The sequence below is a fragment of the Pteropus alecto genome, unplaced genomic scaffold (genome assembly GCF_000325575.1).
Source record: "Pteropus alecto unplaced genomic scaffold, ASM32557v1 scaffold23, whole genome shotgun sequence".
In the NCBI taxonomy this organism is placed as follows: Eukaryota; Metazoa; Chordata; class Mammalia; order Chiroptera; family Pteropodidae; genus Pteropus; species Pteropus alecto.
In genome coordinates, this window is record NW_006435837.1 from 1,973,332 (window position 1) to 1,985,219 (window position 11,888).

General features: G+C 42.3%; 1 protein-coding gene across 1 annotated transcript in view; it reads left to right on the plus strand.

The window, feature by feature from the left end:
* Positions 1-3,923, plus strand: part of SMPX (small muscle protein X-linked) — a 49,280-nt gene extending 45,357 nt beyond the window's left edge. The window contains exon 5 of the mRNA XM_006911615.2: positions 3,488-3,923. The gene's annotated coding sequence lies outside the window, so the exon portion shown is untranslated. The remainder of the gene's footprint in view (positions 1-3,487) is intronic.
* Positions 3,924-11,888: the final 7,965 nt, after the last annotated feature.

An 11,888-nucleotide genomic window follows, 5' to 3' on the forward strand; every position in this document is an offset into this window, starting at 1 on the left:
TGTCTCGCATTCCTCATCATTCTCACAAATGTCCCTTACAGGAGAACAGGACACAGGAGAATAGTTGACAGCTGGTGTCTAGGCAGCATAGCAGCGCAGCCCGGGATACCGCCCAATACACTTGCATTCCAACAACCTGACAAACAAGTGTGCTTTCCAGCCTGGGCAATTTTAGCTCTGGATCCCTTCCCATTGTTCTCATTTCTAAATTCAAGCCCTGACCCCAGGTCTCCGGATTCCTGGATTCTTGTATTCTGGTAACATACAACCATTTTGAGTACACACTGAGCCCCACAAGGCCAAGGATGGAGATGCTAGTCCTCTGAGGGCTTTGCACTCCTGAAAGGACCATGTGTGACCTTATCCATCAGCACTGTCCTGTGCCCAAGGTTGCTAGGCCCTACTGGGACCTGGGAGGGAGAAGGAAGCTGGCGGGGTGGAGGGCGGGGTGGTTACAGGGTGGTCTGAAAGACAACTGCAATGACTCCTCTATTCCCTCTGCTGCCTCCTGCATGGCTTCTTCTACAAGGAAGAATTGGGTTCACTTTGTAGATTAAATGAGGTAACTGTAAGAGCCAGTGATGGTATGCCTGGCACATAGTAGATATTCAAAACTGGCACCATCACCATTGGCTGTTCCTCCACTCCCACATGGAACATAGGCTGATTGTACTGGTCCAGCGTCCCCCTCTTCAGCCAGGTTCCCAGGCTTCCCTTGGCTCGCAGGCAAGGTGAACAAAGGGGAAGAGCACTGCTGCCCTAGGCCAGTGTAGCATAATGAATTCACTTTTCTGAATAATATGGCCATCTCGGTGCCACAATGGACTGGGCAAACTGGATAAAGGTTTTTCTGGGTTTCCAAAACTGTCTCAAAGTTAGAGAGGTCCACAAGCTGCACTAGTTGTGAAGGGGCACTTTAGGGCTTTTAAACAGTCACTAAAGAGTCATTGCAAATGGCTCATCCTAAATTTCTCAGTATAGCCATAATTTCACTACCTGGGACAGATATGTGGTGGTCAAAGTCCATATCAAGCCTGTCACAGAAATGGTTCCCATTTCTGGGTTGCAGATGGTGCTTCACAGTCTGGACACTTCTCGGAGAGAAATCACACCTCACAGAACATACTTCAGTGACAATTTGCTATGAATCATCACCCCTTCCATGTAGCTCAGAGAAGCTGAAGGAATGTCTCGGCTTCAAGGGCAGCTTGTCACAGGGCTCTCACTTAGCCAGAGACTGGCCATATGTCACCCAGCACAGTGACCACAGCGGTAAAATGTCTTCAGTACACCCTGGCTATGGGGTGGGGTTTAGGGCAGACCTGACAGCACTATGGGGACATAGCACATCAAATCAGCACTCTTTATTTACTGTATCTGTGGCCCCTTGCTCCTTCCTGCTGCCTCACATTAGAGAATGTGGGTTTGGCTATAGCTCCAACTCCAACTCTTGTCCTGTTCTCACTTCTCTAGTGGGCCAACTCATCAGTCCTCAGGCCCCTGCTATGTGTCAGGTGCTGTGATAGGCAATGTGATGTAAAAATAGGACATGTTCACACTCTTCAGAAGGTCACAGCCTAGTGGCAGGACAGCTATGGTGGGAAAGCTATGAGAGGAAAGAGATGATGCATATGGGTAAATAATCGCAATGGAGAGGAAAGAGATGATACATATGGGTAAATAATGCAGCCTGTTAAGAGGAGAGTCACGGGGTGGGTAGTCAAAAGTTATAAGCAAAGAGGGAGAGGCCTGAAGGCTCTTGTCATGTTACAAAAGCAGTAAGTGACCAGCAAACTCAGTGCAAGGTGTATGAGGGAGACAGGCCCACATGGTGGGCCGGAATGGAGTTGCTGGTCAACAAAATGTATTTTGCTAAAAATCTGGGCTGGGAAAGTGGTGCTTTCTTGCTTCTTCTTGGTGACTGGCATGGACTGAAAATGGAGTTTCTAAAAAAAAAAAAAAAAACCTAAATGCTAGAAATACAAGAACCTGTGCTGACTGCTGGTGATGTTTTCAATTCTGCATTTATTAATACCTTCCTACCTTTCCCTCTGGTTTGAGAACCATCCAAACCTTCCCCGTTAGTGGAGTGGAAGGAGCCCAAGTTAGGATGTTCAAGTTCAAATTCTAGCTTTTCTATTTATCAGCAATGAGACTTTGAGCTACTTACTCTGCTTTTTGAACCTCTGTGTATTTCATCTCAACCATGAGTATAATGCAAACTGCATCACAGCAATACTATAAATGCTAAATGACACGACAGGCTTTTATTCTCTAAAGAAGCACAGAGGACAGCAAATCTTTCTAAATGATCTCTGCTGCAGAATTCTCCTCAGTGCTCTTTGGCCACAATGGGGTCCCATGCTGCTCTTAGTTGTAAGAGAGACTGGGAAGTGAAGTCTTTGGTGACCAGCCTTTATAGTAGAGAAGAACAAGGAAGAAGGTGGTTGTGGATGGATATGGAGAGACCCAAGCCACAGAGTCTGCCATAGTAGGGTGGAGGTAGGGGGACTTGTTTGTGGAATTTTCTTTGCTCCATCATTGTTAATAAAACAACACAAGCATTCCACTTCTTAGAAAAAGATTCAGCCCATTCACATAAGTAAAACACACAAGGAATGACAACAAGAAAGAATGGAAAACAAACGTGTAAATAATGTCCAATGATCCCTACATTACAAGAGCTTTTAAAAGAAATGGCATCATATTAATTAGCTATTGCTGCATAACCAACCACCCCCAAGTCCAATGGCTTAGAATAAAATCATTTCTTATTCTGCCTCATACGTTTGTGGCTCAGCTGATCTAGGCTGGGCTGACTTATGCATCTGTGGCAGCTGAGGGCTCTGCCCTAAATGGGGCTAGGTTGGGGCATGTTAGCTGGGTAGCTCTGTTCCAAAGGTTTCTTGTCCTTCTCCTGGGATCAGCAGGTAAGCCTGGGCTTAGCCTACTCATGGCAATGGCAGAGGCTCAAGAGAGTAAACAAAAACATGTGATATCTGCTGAGGCTTAGGCTCAGGCCTGGCACACCATCATCAGCTTCATTCTTTTGGCCAAAGCAAGTCATGTGGTTAAATCCAGATATGAGGAATTATACCCTAACCACAATAGCAGGAAACTAAAAGGTGCCATGGTCATGGGGACAGATATAGGAATGGGTAGAGAACTGGAGCCATGATTGCAAATTGACCACCTGCACCAAAGGTGTTGCGAGGCATAATTGTCAGTTTAGTATCATACTCTAATCCTTCAGAAGGAAGCCATCCTATCTAATTTAGTTTGGAATTACTTAAATCACTAGAACCAAAGTTGATGGTCACACTGTCTACTCATAGTTCACTTTACATTTACGAAATCAAGAGGTGAAATTTCCAAGTGAAGATGACACCTTCAATTTTGACATGTACTTATCACATTGATTTAAAAGCTGCCCCCAAAATATCTCATGAAAACTAAACTAATGCTTCCTCTGGTTTCTCTTTTGCAGGCTTGATGTGAAGAATTGAAGAGAATGGATTCAAATGAAAATAGCTCACTAAAAATTTTATATATTTGTATGATGATTATGAACCTCCTGAATGCCTGAGACTCTAGCAGAAATGTCCTGTTTGTACATTTATATCTCTTCCTTCTAGTTGGCTGCACTTCTTACTTTAGTTTATCCTCATGTTTGGCACCTTGCAGAGCAAATAAACTCAAGAATTCACCACTTGGAAGGTGCGGTTTTGAGGAGGGATATGATTTTATGGAGAGGGATATGGTGATATGCATAACAGTGATTTTGAAATTTGGAAATTCTCTAAGCTACTTCCCATACTATTTTGGTCAATATTTGGAATGTATTTTAGTTCTTCACCTTCTACATTATGTCAATAAACTTTTTATGAGTTCAAATAAATATGTGAGTAAATATAAAATATGAATCAAGACTAAATTGATTTTCATGTCTTCAGAGAGCTAGATATTCCCTCACATGGAGAGAAATGAGATATAAGAACCAGTGAAATGCCATGTTGTCTAAGTGGGGCTTCTCATTCTGAATTATTGGGTACCATGGGTAAAACTATGCCTGACTGATCACTGCAAATGAAGTTAAATATTGCCTGAGGAACTAGGCATCATTGAAATTCCTCCTCCAAGGATGGCCTTTATGATGAGTTCATTTTACTTCCATAGAGGCTCAGAAATTCCCTTTGCTCAGATGGGATAGAGTTCATTGCAAAGCACAATAAAAATAAAGCTGAAGGACCAGATCAAAAAAGAGGGGCAGATCATACCTCGGTTGTCCTAAGAAAGATGAACCATTTCTCCTGCTGCTGAAGATGGAGAGTCTCTAAAACTTAATTAATGGCCAACATGACCATAAGCCAAAAGGAATCACCTATACCCCTCTAGGGTCTTCTGATACTCCCAGATGCTTGGGCAACTTCACAATATGAAGATTTAAGGGACCAGGTTCCCAAGACCACACTGTTTTAAAGGCAAGTGTGTTACCTACCTATCTGGTATGCAGAGACTCCAACACCATGACTTGTATCCTTGCCTCAGTGTCCGCCATTTTAAAAAAAATCAGATGTACTTCTAAACATCCTAAGCAAAAATGAGTCTTCAGCTTTTGTTTCATAGAGGTCAGTTTCCAAAAGGAGGACTATCACTGTGCACACAATGTGACTGGGTGCAAATTCAATAGGGTCTGGGGGGGTGGGTTTCAGGTTTTCCTGAACGAGTGCCCATCTGGTCATGGGTGCCAGACATCCTGCTGGGCTGTGGTTTAGCCTGGTGCTCTAAATCTAATACACACGCACAGAGCAGGGAATATCAGTCAGAACCAAATATGCCAGCCTGATCATTTGTCGGCAGAGTAGATTCTAAATAAGGGCATTGTGTTGCCTTGGGCCATTCCCTTCTTTCTTAATGAGGGGAGTTGGGCAGGATTCAAAATTTACCTCAGTGTTCTCTTTGTTTATATACAAGTGATCCATGTTCAGCTTCAAAATTAAATTCTGGTTTAATGTTATAAAAAACTGTCTTCATATTTTAATGCAGTCTCCCAAGTCAATATACAGCATAGTACAGAACAGAATCCTTAGACAAATGCAATGGATATTTTGAGAGATCTATATTTAATATGTATTTTCTGTTGTTGTTATTAAGGCTGAAATTCACTGTATGTGGGATTTAGCAAGTTCCACATTCTATCTTTTATTGGACAACACATATAGGAAAGGACAGTTTACTTTCAACGAAGCTCTAATTTAAAAAATTCAGGTTTCACGCTACATGGCTCTTTAAAAACCCATACATCACTTTGAAACAGTCTTATCTTTCTCACAGGTTTGCAAACAACCAATTATTATGCAACTTTTCCATGAGCGAAAACAAGGTACAAGTAGTTGAAGGTTCATTAGCAGAGAGAAAAAAAACTAGAAACGACACTGGTTGGAATAATTAAAGCATAAGGTACAACAGCCAGTTTTCAGTGCACGTGCTGTGAACCGCACCAACTATCTGTTACTGGGCTGACAGGTGAGAATCCCCAGGGCAGTACAACAGGCATTCCACCCACACTGCCTTCTCCGCCTTGACTCTGTGATAAGTGTGGGGAGGAGCACAGTACATTCAGCCAGACAATCAACTTGCTTAAAACACTCCCCTTCCCTTCGGCCCCCTCCCCTGCCCATATGGGATTTTCCTATGTTGTTTGAGGCATGAGTAAAAGAAGGCCCCACAGCATCCAGGATTGTGTGGGATACTTGAAAAGCTTCTCCTTCTGGAGCAGAAGCCATCTGGAACAAACAAGGCTCTCCAGAATCTTCTCAACTATCTTTTTAAATGATCTATACATTTCAAGAGTGCAGATTGGAAAATAATTAGCTTTGTTTCCAAGACTAGTAGGTAAATGACACAGAATTTTAAAAATCAGGCCCAGGGCATGGGGGACAATCTGCATCCCTCATTTTTCGCTAGAGCAGTCAGAGCAGTGGTCCCCAACCTTTTTGGCACCAGGGACTGGTGCTCCTATGAGAATCTAGTGCCTGAGGTGAAGCTGAGACGGTGATGCTAGCGCTGGGGAGTGACTACAAATACAGATGAAGATTTTAGCTCTGGGGAGCAGCTGAAATACAGATGAAGCTTCGTACTCGCTAGCCCACTTACCTCCTGCTGTGCGGCCCAGTTCCTAAAAGGCATCTGCAGCCCAGGGGTTGGGGGCCCCTGAGTTAGAGAATTTACAAAAGGCTTCCCATTATGATTAGGTCCATATAAGGATCACTACTGATTGGAATGTACCATCCTGTGAAACCTCCTCTCTTTCATGCTTGGGCTGGCCTAGAATTAGGGTCTCCCTTCTGAGATAAGACGTGGAAAGGTTCATGGGGAAGAGAACAAGGCTCATTTGGATTCAAGGACTACAGGATGATGAATAAAACTAGTTCCATTTGAAGGCATGTGGCATTATCCCATTGCTTTGCAATCTAGCTTGAAATAGAAAGTGCCTTTAACTTGGTAATTGATGCTCCCTTGGGATTTTTAACCTGATGCCGAATATATGCATCAGTGTGGCCCACAGCTAGTTCTTTGCCTCTCAGACCATTAATGAAATGTCTGTGCTTTTCCAAAAGAGAGGATTTATTGCCATAACATTCACATGGGATCACGTATTCGGTCAGCAACCCATGCTCACGGCAACCGCTAAGGGTAATGCAACCCACCAGCATGTTGCTAGGCAAAGAAAACCTTTAGAGCTCATACACTCAGTTCCTTTTATTCTCCAAGCAAATGACCAAACATGCTTAGATCCCACACTGAAGGCAAATCACACTGTCAAAAAAATATATATGCTGATTATAAAAGAGGAGATTCGACTATAAATAAGTTTACAGCCTTAACAACACCATCACCTAAAGGTTTTCTTCAGAGAAAGAAAAACAATCTCAATTAAGCAATCATTTTTAAATTCTGGGATGCACTTGGCCTCATAGCCTTCAACCCTCTGCTTGTTTATTATAGGAGAAAAATAACTCCCATAACATTTGACTTCTGTGCAAAATAATTCAGTGCCACTCCCAATAAGGAGAGACTGCACTCCGATATAACAAGGCTCTTTTTTACAACCAGATCTTCCCTGGTTCGGTGAGGGTATATTTAAGATTCATTTTCCAGATGGAAAGGGGACTTTTCCCTTGAGCTTTAGATGTCTGTAGAGCAAAAGCAGGTCTGTACTCTAAACTCTAATTTTCAAATCTGATGGAGAGTTGGGTGGAGTGATGAGGAGGGATGTATAGGCAGGAGTTTACCCTGGTGTGCGGGTTGTTTCTGGTCTTTAGACTTACAGAATGAGGGCTGTAGGTTTCTATGGAATCTATTCCTGCTCCTTAATACTGCTCATGAATCTATGGTGCACTAGACAAGACAGGGTCCGGTAGGAATTTCTGTTCAGAAGCATTTTAGAACAGACCAATGTTCAACTGAACCACCCACACAAGCCATACTGCCTATGGCTAATGACAGTCTTTAGACAAAAAACAAACAACAACAAAACCAAACAAAAACCAGAGAAGGTTTTGTGCATTATTTCTAGTTTTATTTTGTTTTGTTTTCTTTTATACTTTGTCTTCTGGCTCTGGCCACACATAGAAAGATCTTGGGCTCAGAAAATCCTCACCCTCCTCACCAACTGGAGCTGAGTTTTCCTATATTTAGTGGGAGGTGACAGACATTTGAAGAAGCCAGGGGAGACATCTTAACATCTAGGGGGCTGGATGCCAGCAAGACGTGGACATTTCTACACAGTTTTAGAACTCAGGCCTTGGTTAGTGTCCTAAAAATCATCTGCGTGGATCCAACTTTATCACAATTTCTTTAAAATGGCATGTTGCATTGATTTAATTTTGCAGGCAAGAAAATGGGCATAGCGATTTCTTGTGATTAAATAATAACAACTGTGCATAGACCACGACTCTTTAAATTTTAAACAAAAACACCCCCTCCCAATAAAAACACCCCAAACTTATTTTTTTCCAAATCTTGAAGTCATTGCCTGGCATTATGGTTGTGATAATAATGGCCAAGGAGGAGGAGGGTGAGAGCTCCCTTTGGAAGCCAGGCAAAGCACACACACATGGGGTGGGGGAATTTTGAAGGAGGAAGCAGACAGGAGAAATGTCCCTCAGTGTTCCACTGGGCTGCAAACTCTGTAGTTATATCCTGGTTAACTGCGGGAACCCCAACCCCTAGACTCAACATTTTAGCCCAATCTTATTTATTGCTTGCTTTTCTCCCTAGACTTTTCCCAACGTATTTTTCTTTACCAGCTTGGGAAAAGAACACCCCCATCTCTGTTGCTCTACAACTTTCCTGTCTGGATAACTGGACTCTGGCTGCAGATATACCAAAATGACTGTGCCATTAATTTCCTTGGAGAGTGTGCTTCCACCAGAGGCTTTACCAATATCTGCCACTCTGGAATCATTTGTTCCATTTGGCCCTGGATATAAACAATAATGCCTATTGCTGGCGGAAAATAAACCGTGGGAACTGGCATGTTTTTCAGTGCGAGGTCATCGAGAACAGTGCTGACCCATTGTATCCCCTAGAACTTTCGTTTAGAGGCCAGAGGCAATGATCTCTAACAGATGCACCATTAGGCAAGACCTACATTGGGAAGCTTTGTTGATTCAGACACTCAGTAATTAAGTTGTGGGCCAGCGAGCACATTATCTGCAATCAAACATGTCCCTGATCAGTGATTAGACAGGCAAACATGTGACTTCATTGTCTCTGCTGAAGGATGGTTATGTAACAGTCTCTCAGCCTTGGACATCATGGTTATTTGCCAACATTTGATCCCCGTAAATAAGCTGAAATCACTTGCCGTGCTTCTGGGAATCGGATTTTTAGGACAAGTGACTTCCTTGGGAGGCTTGATGCATTCAATCTGACTCTTGATGTACTGAGACCTCTACAGAGACCCATACACAAGGTGGTGGGTCCAAGAGAGGTGGGAGCTGCGATGAATGTCTGAGGGGCAGCCGGTTGTCATATGACTTTACCCAAATAGTGACATGTCAGAGAATGTCTCTTTTTAACCTTCGGAGCTTTCTTGCTGCTTAAGAGGTAGTAAAGAGAAAGGCGTGTAGGAGGAAAGGAGGGAGGGAGAGACAAAGAATGACAGACAAAATGGGAAGGAGAAAATGAGAGAGGGAGAGAGGAAAGAGAAGGAGAATGCATTTGCTCCTAGAGCCTGTCTCCAGTCACTGAAGATGATTCTGTGGCTTCTCTGTGGTCTGGCTGAGCAGGGCAAAGCTGTTTCATGCACAATCAAACACTCATCATCTATTTTCTTCTGAAGGTTAAGGAGGATGTGTGAGAGCTTCCAAGTGCATGTGGTCAGGCCAACCGTGGACTAAAAGATAATCTGGCTTGGGTGACCTGAGACATCTAAATGTCACATAGTCTTGATGCACATGTGACCTGGAACTGCCCTGGGGTGACTCAGGCACCAGCCCTTTCTTAATTCCTTATTTGCTCTCCTTGCTCCATCCAGTGAGATTAACACAGCCACAGTCTGCAGAACAGCTCAAGCAGCCCTCCCTCCAGCACTGGTGTTCTGCACATGGTTAAGAGCTTGGTCTCTGAATTCAGATTAACCTGCATTTAAATCCTGGCTGTAAAATGCTGCATGTGTTTTTAAAACTAAACCCACAGCCAAATCAACAGGCAATGAGACTCCATCCAGTGCAGGGCCAGGCACTACTGGAGGAGCGAATACTGCATTGTGGAGTTCTTTCACCCAGACAATTCAAAGCTGAGTTTTGATGAGTATATTTGAGGGCTACATTGAAGGCCATATTTGATGAGTACATGGAGAACTGAACAGTAGGGGAAAACTACCAAAAATTATTTAAAATAAATTATATTATCTACTGATTTAAACCATGATTGAAATCATTTCCACTTAATTTAAATTCTACATAATTCGGATTCCTCTATTTAAATCAGAACTTATGATTTAGGTAAATGTCCAGGGTAGTAAGCACATCAATAAGCATTCTTTTCTTTGCTTCACTCTTTGTTTCTTTCCCCAGCAGCAGACTCTGAGACAAGGATTCAAGTAAAGGTACCTTGTTTGGGCAGGGAAGGAAATACCAGCAGGGAACTGGGAAGGTGAGATAAGGCTGGGAAAGCATTTGAAAGGGGAGAGTGTGCAGCAGTTATCATTATGAGTAACTGGAGTTCAACCCCACAGGGGAAGCTGTGGGAGTCTGGAGAGAACACATGCCCCAGAGTGACCCCATTTCCAGTGAGGGAGCTAGGGTATTTAAGCGTCGACTCCCTTCCATCATTGATTGAGGGCCGCCTGCTGCATCAGCAGGCAAAGTGCACTTTGCAGGTAAAGCTCCCGAAAAAGAAATGCAGTATTGGAAGGCTGGAAGCCAGGTCATGTGTACTGGAAAGTAGGAGCTAAGATTATATGGTGAGGTACAGGGCCTGTCACAGCTTCTGTGTATAAATGACCAAAAAATTAAAGTTCTTATTGTAGTAGATCACAGATACAGTAGATCTACTGAAGTTGTGACTGGCTAAATATGCATCTTTACTTCAGAAAGTGAATCATTCCTGGTATCTTCCCACTAAAAATCAATGAGAGGCAAAACATCTGGATAGGGAAGTAGTATCCTTGTTTTTTTTCTTACAAAGGTACCCATTTTAATGAAACAGTATTAGTGATGAAAATAATTTTAAAAACAGAAATTCTGTAAGATATCCAATTCCAATTAATTTCACAAATATCCCCCTTCCTGCATATTTTCTAAACTACATTTTCATCATAATGAAATATAGATAAAGCCAGGGAGGCATACATCTATCTAAAGTAAATAAATAGAAATCTATATAAATAAAAGTGTAAATATATTTATATAGATAATACTACATAACAAATGTTACTTGCTCTCCATATATAATTAATATACAAGATTATTATCACTATAAAGGCTTGGTTTTTTTATTTTTTAAATAGGTATATCCCTAGAAAACCAATTAATCAGATCCAGATATCTCTTTTCTGTAAAAGCAGCATGTTTTCATCTATTAGGATTTTTTGAAAGCTGCAATAAAATATCCTCATGGTTCAACCCATGACCCTAAAGCACCCTAGGACTTTCTGTCACTCTGGTTTATGTAAGTCATTGCAAAACTGTACACGACTTGGGGCTTAAGTATCAGTTCAATAAGAAAACATCCTTGAATAAATTGATAAAAAGAGCAAAAGAGAAAGAGGACTTAAACATAATGTGTAATCAATATCAATGATTTGGTAGCCTGCTAGGCTCTGCAGTGAAAACAATGGATGAGGTAATAGCATCGAGAAAGAATAGGAAATGGAAGCATCAGCAATGGAAATGTGGTTGAGTAGATTGTGATATCCTGAGAAGCCCTGAGATTTAAGGGTGGCAAGTAAGTCTTTTCTGTTGAGTGGCTTCTGTGCCACAATGATTTGGGGGTGATATGAGCCAGAAAAGGTAGAAGCCAGTTTCTCCACTGTAAAAGTGGAGAAATATAAAAGTGTCCTGAAAGTGGCAGAGAGAGCTAGATGTCCCCCAATATTTGTTCTCCCCCCGTATCTTCAGTAATAAAACTATTCAATTTTAACTGGCTGCATAGCCATTCCTCTTGCAGCTCACAGTGGCCCTGTGCCTAAATTCTGGCTAAGGGTCATTAAACAAAAGCAGCATTTATAATTCCTGGTAACTATCCCTGAAGGGAGAGGTCAGCTACTTCTTTCTTCCCTTTTCCTCATTCTTTTTAGCTGCAATGCAGATGTAATGGTTGGAGCAGGAGTCGCCATCTTAGACCACAAGGCGGAAGCTGTGTGTTGACAGGAGCCT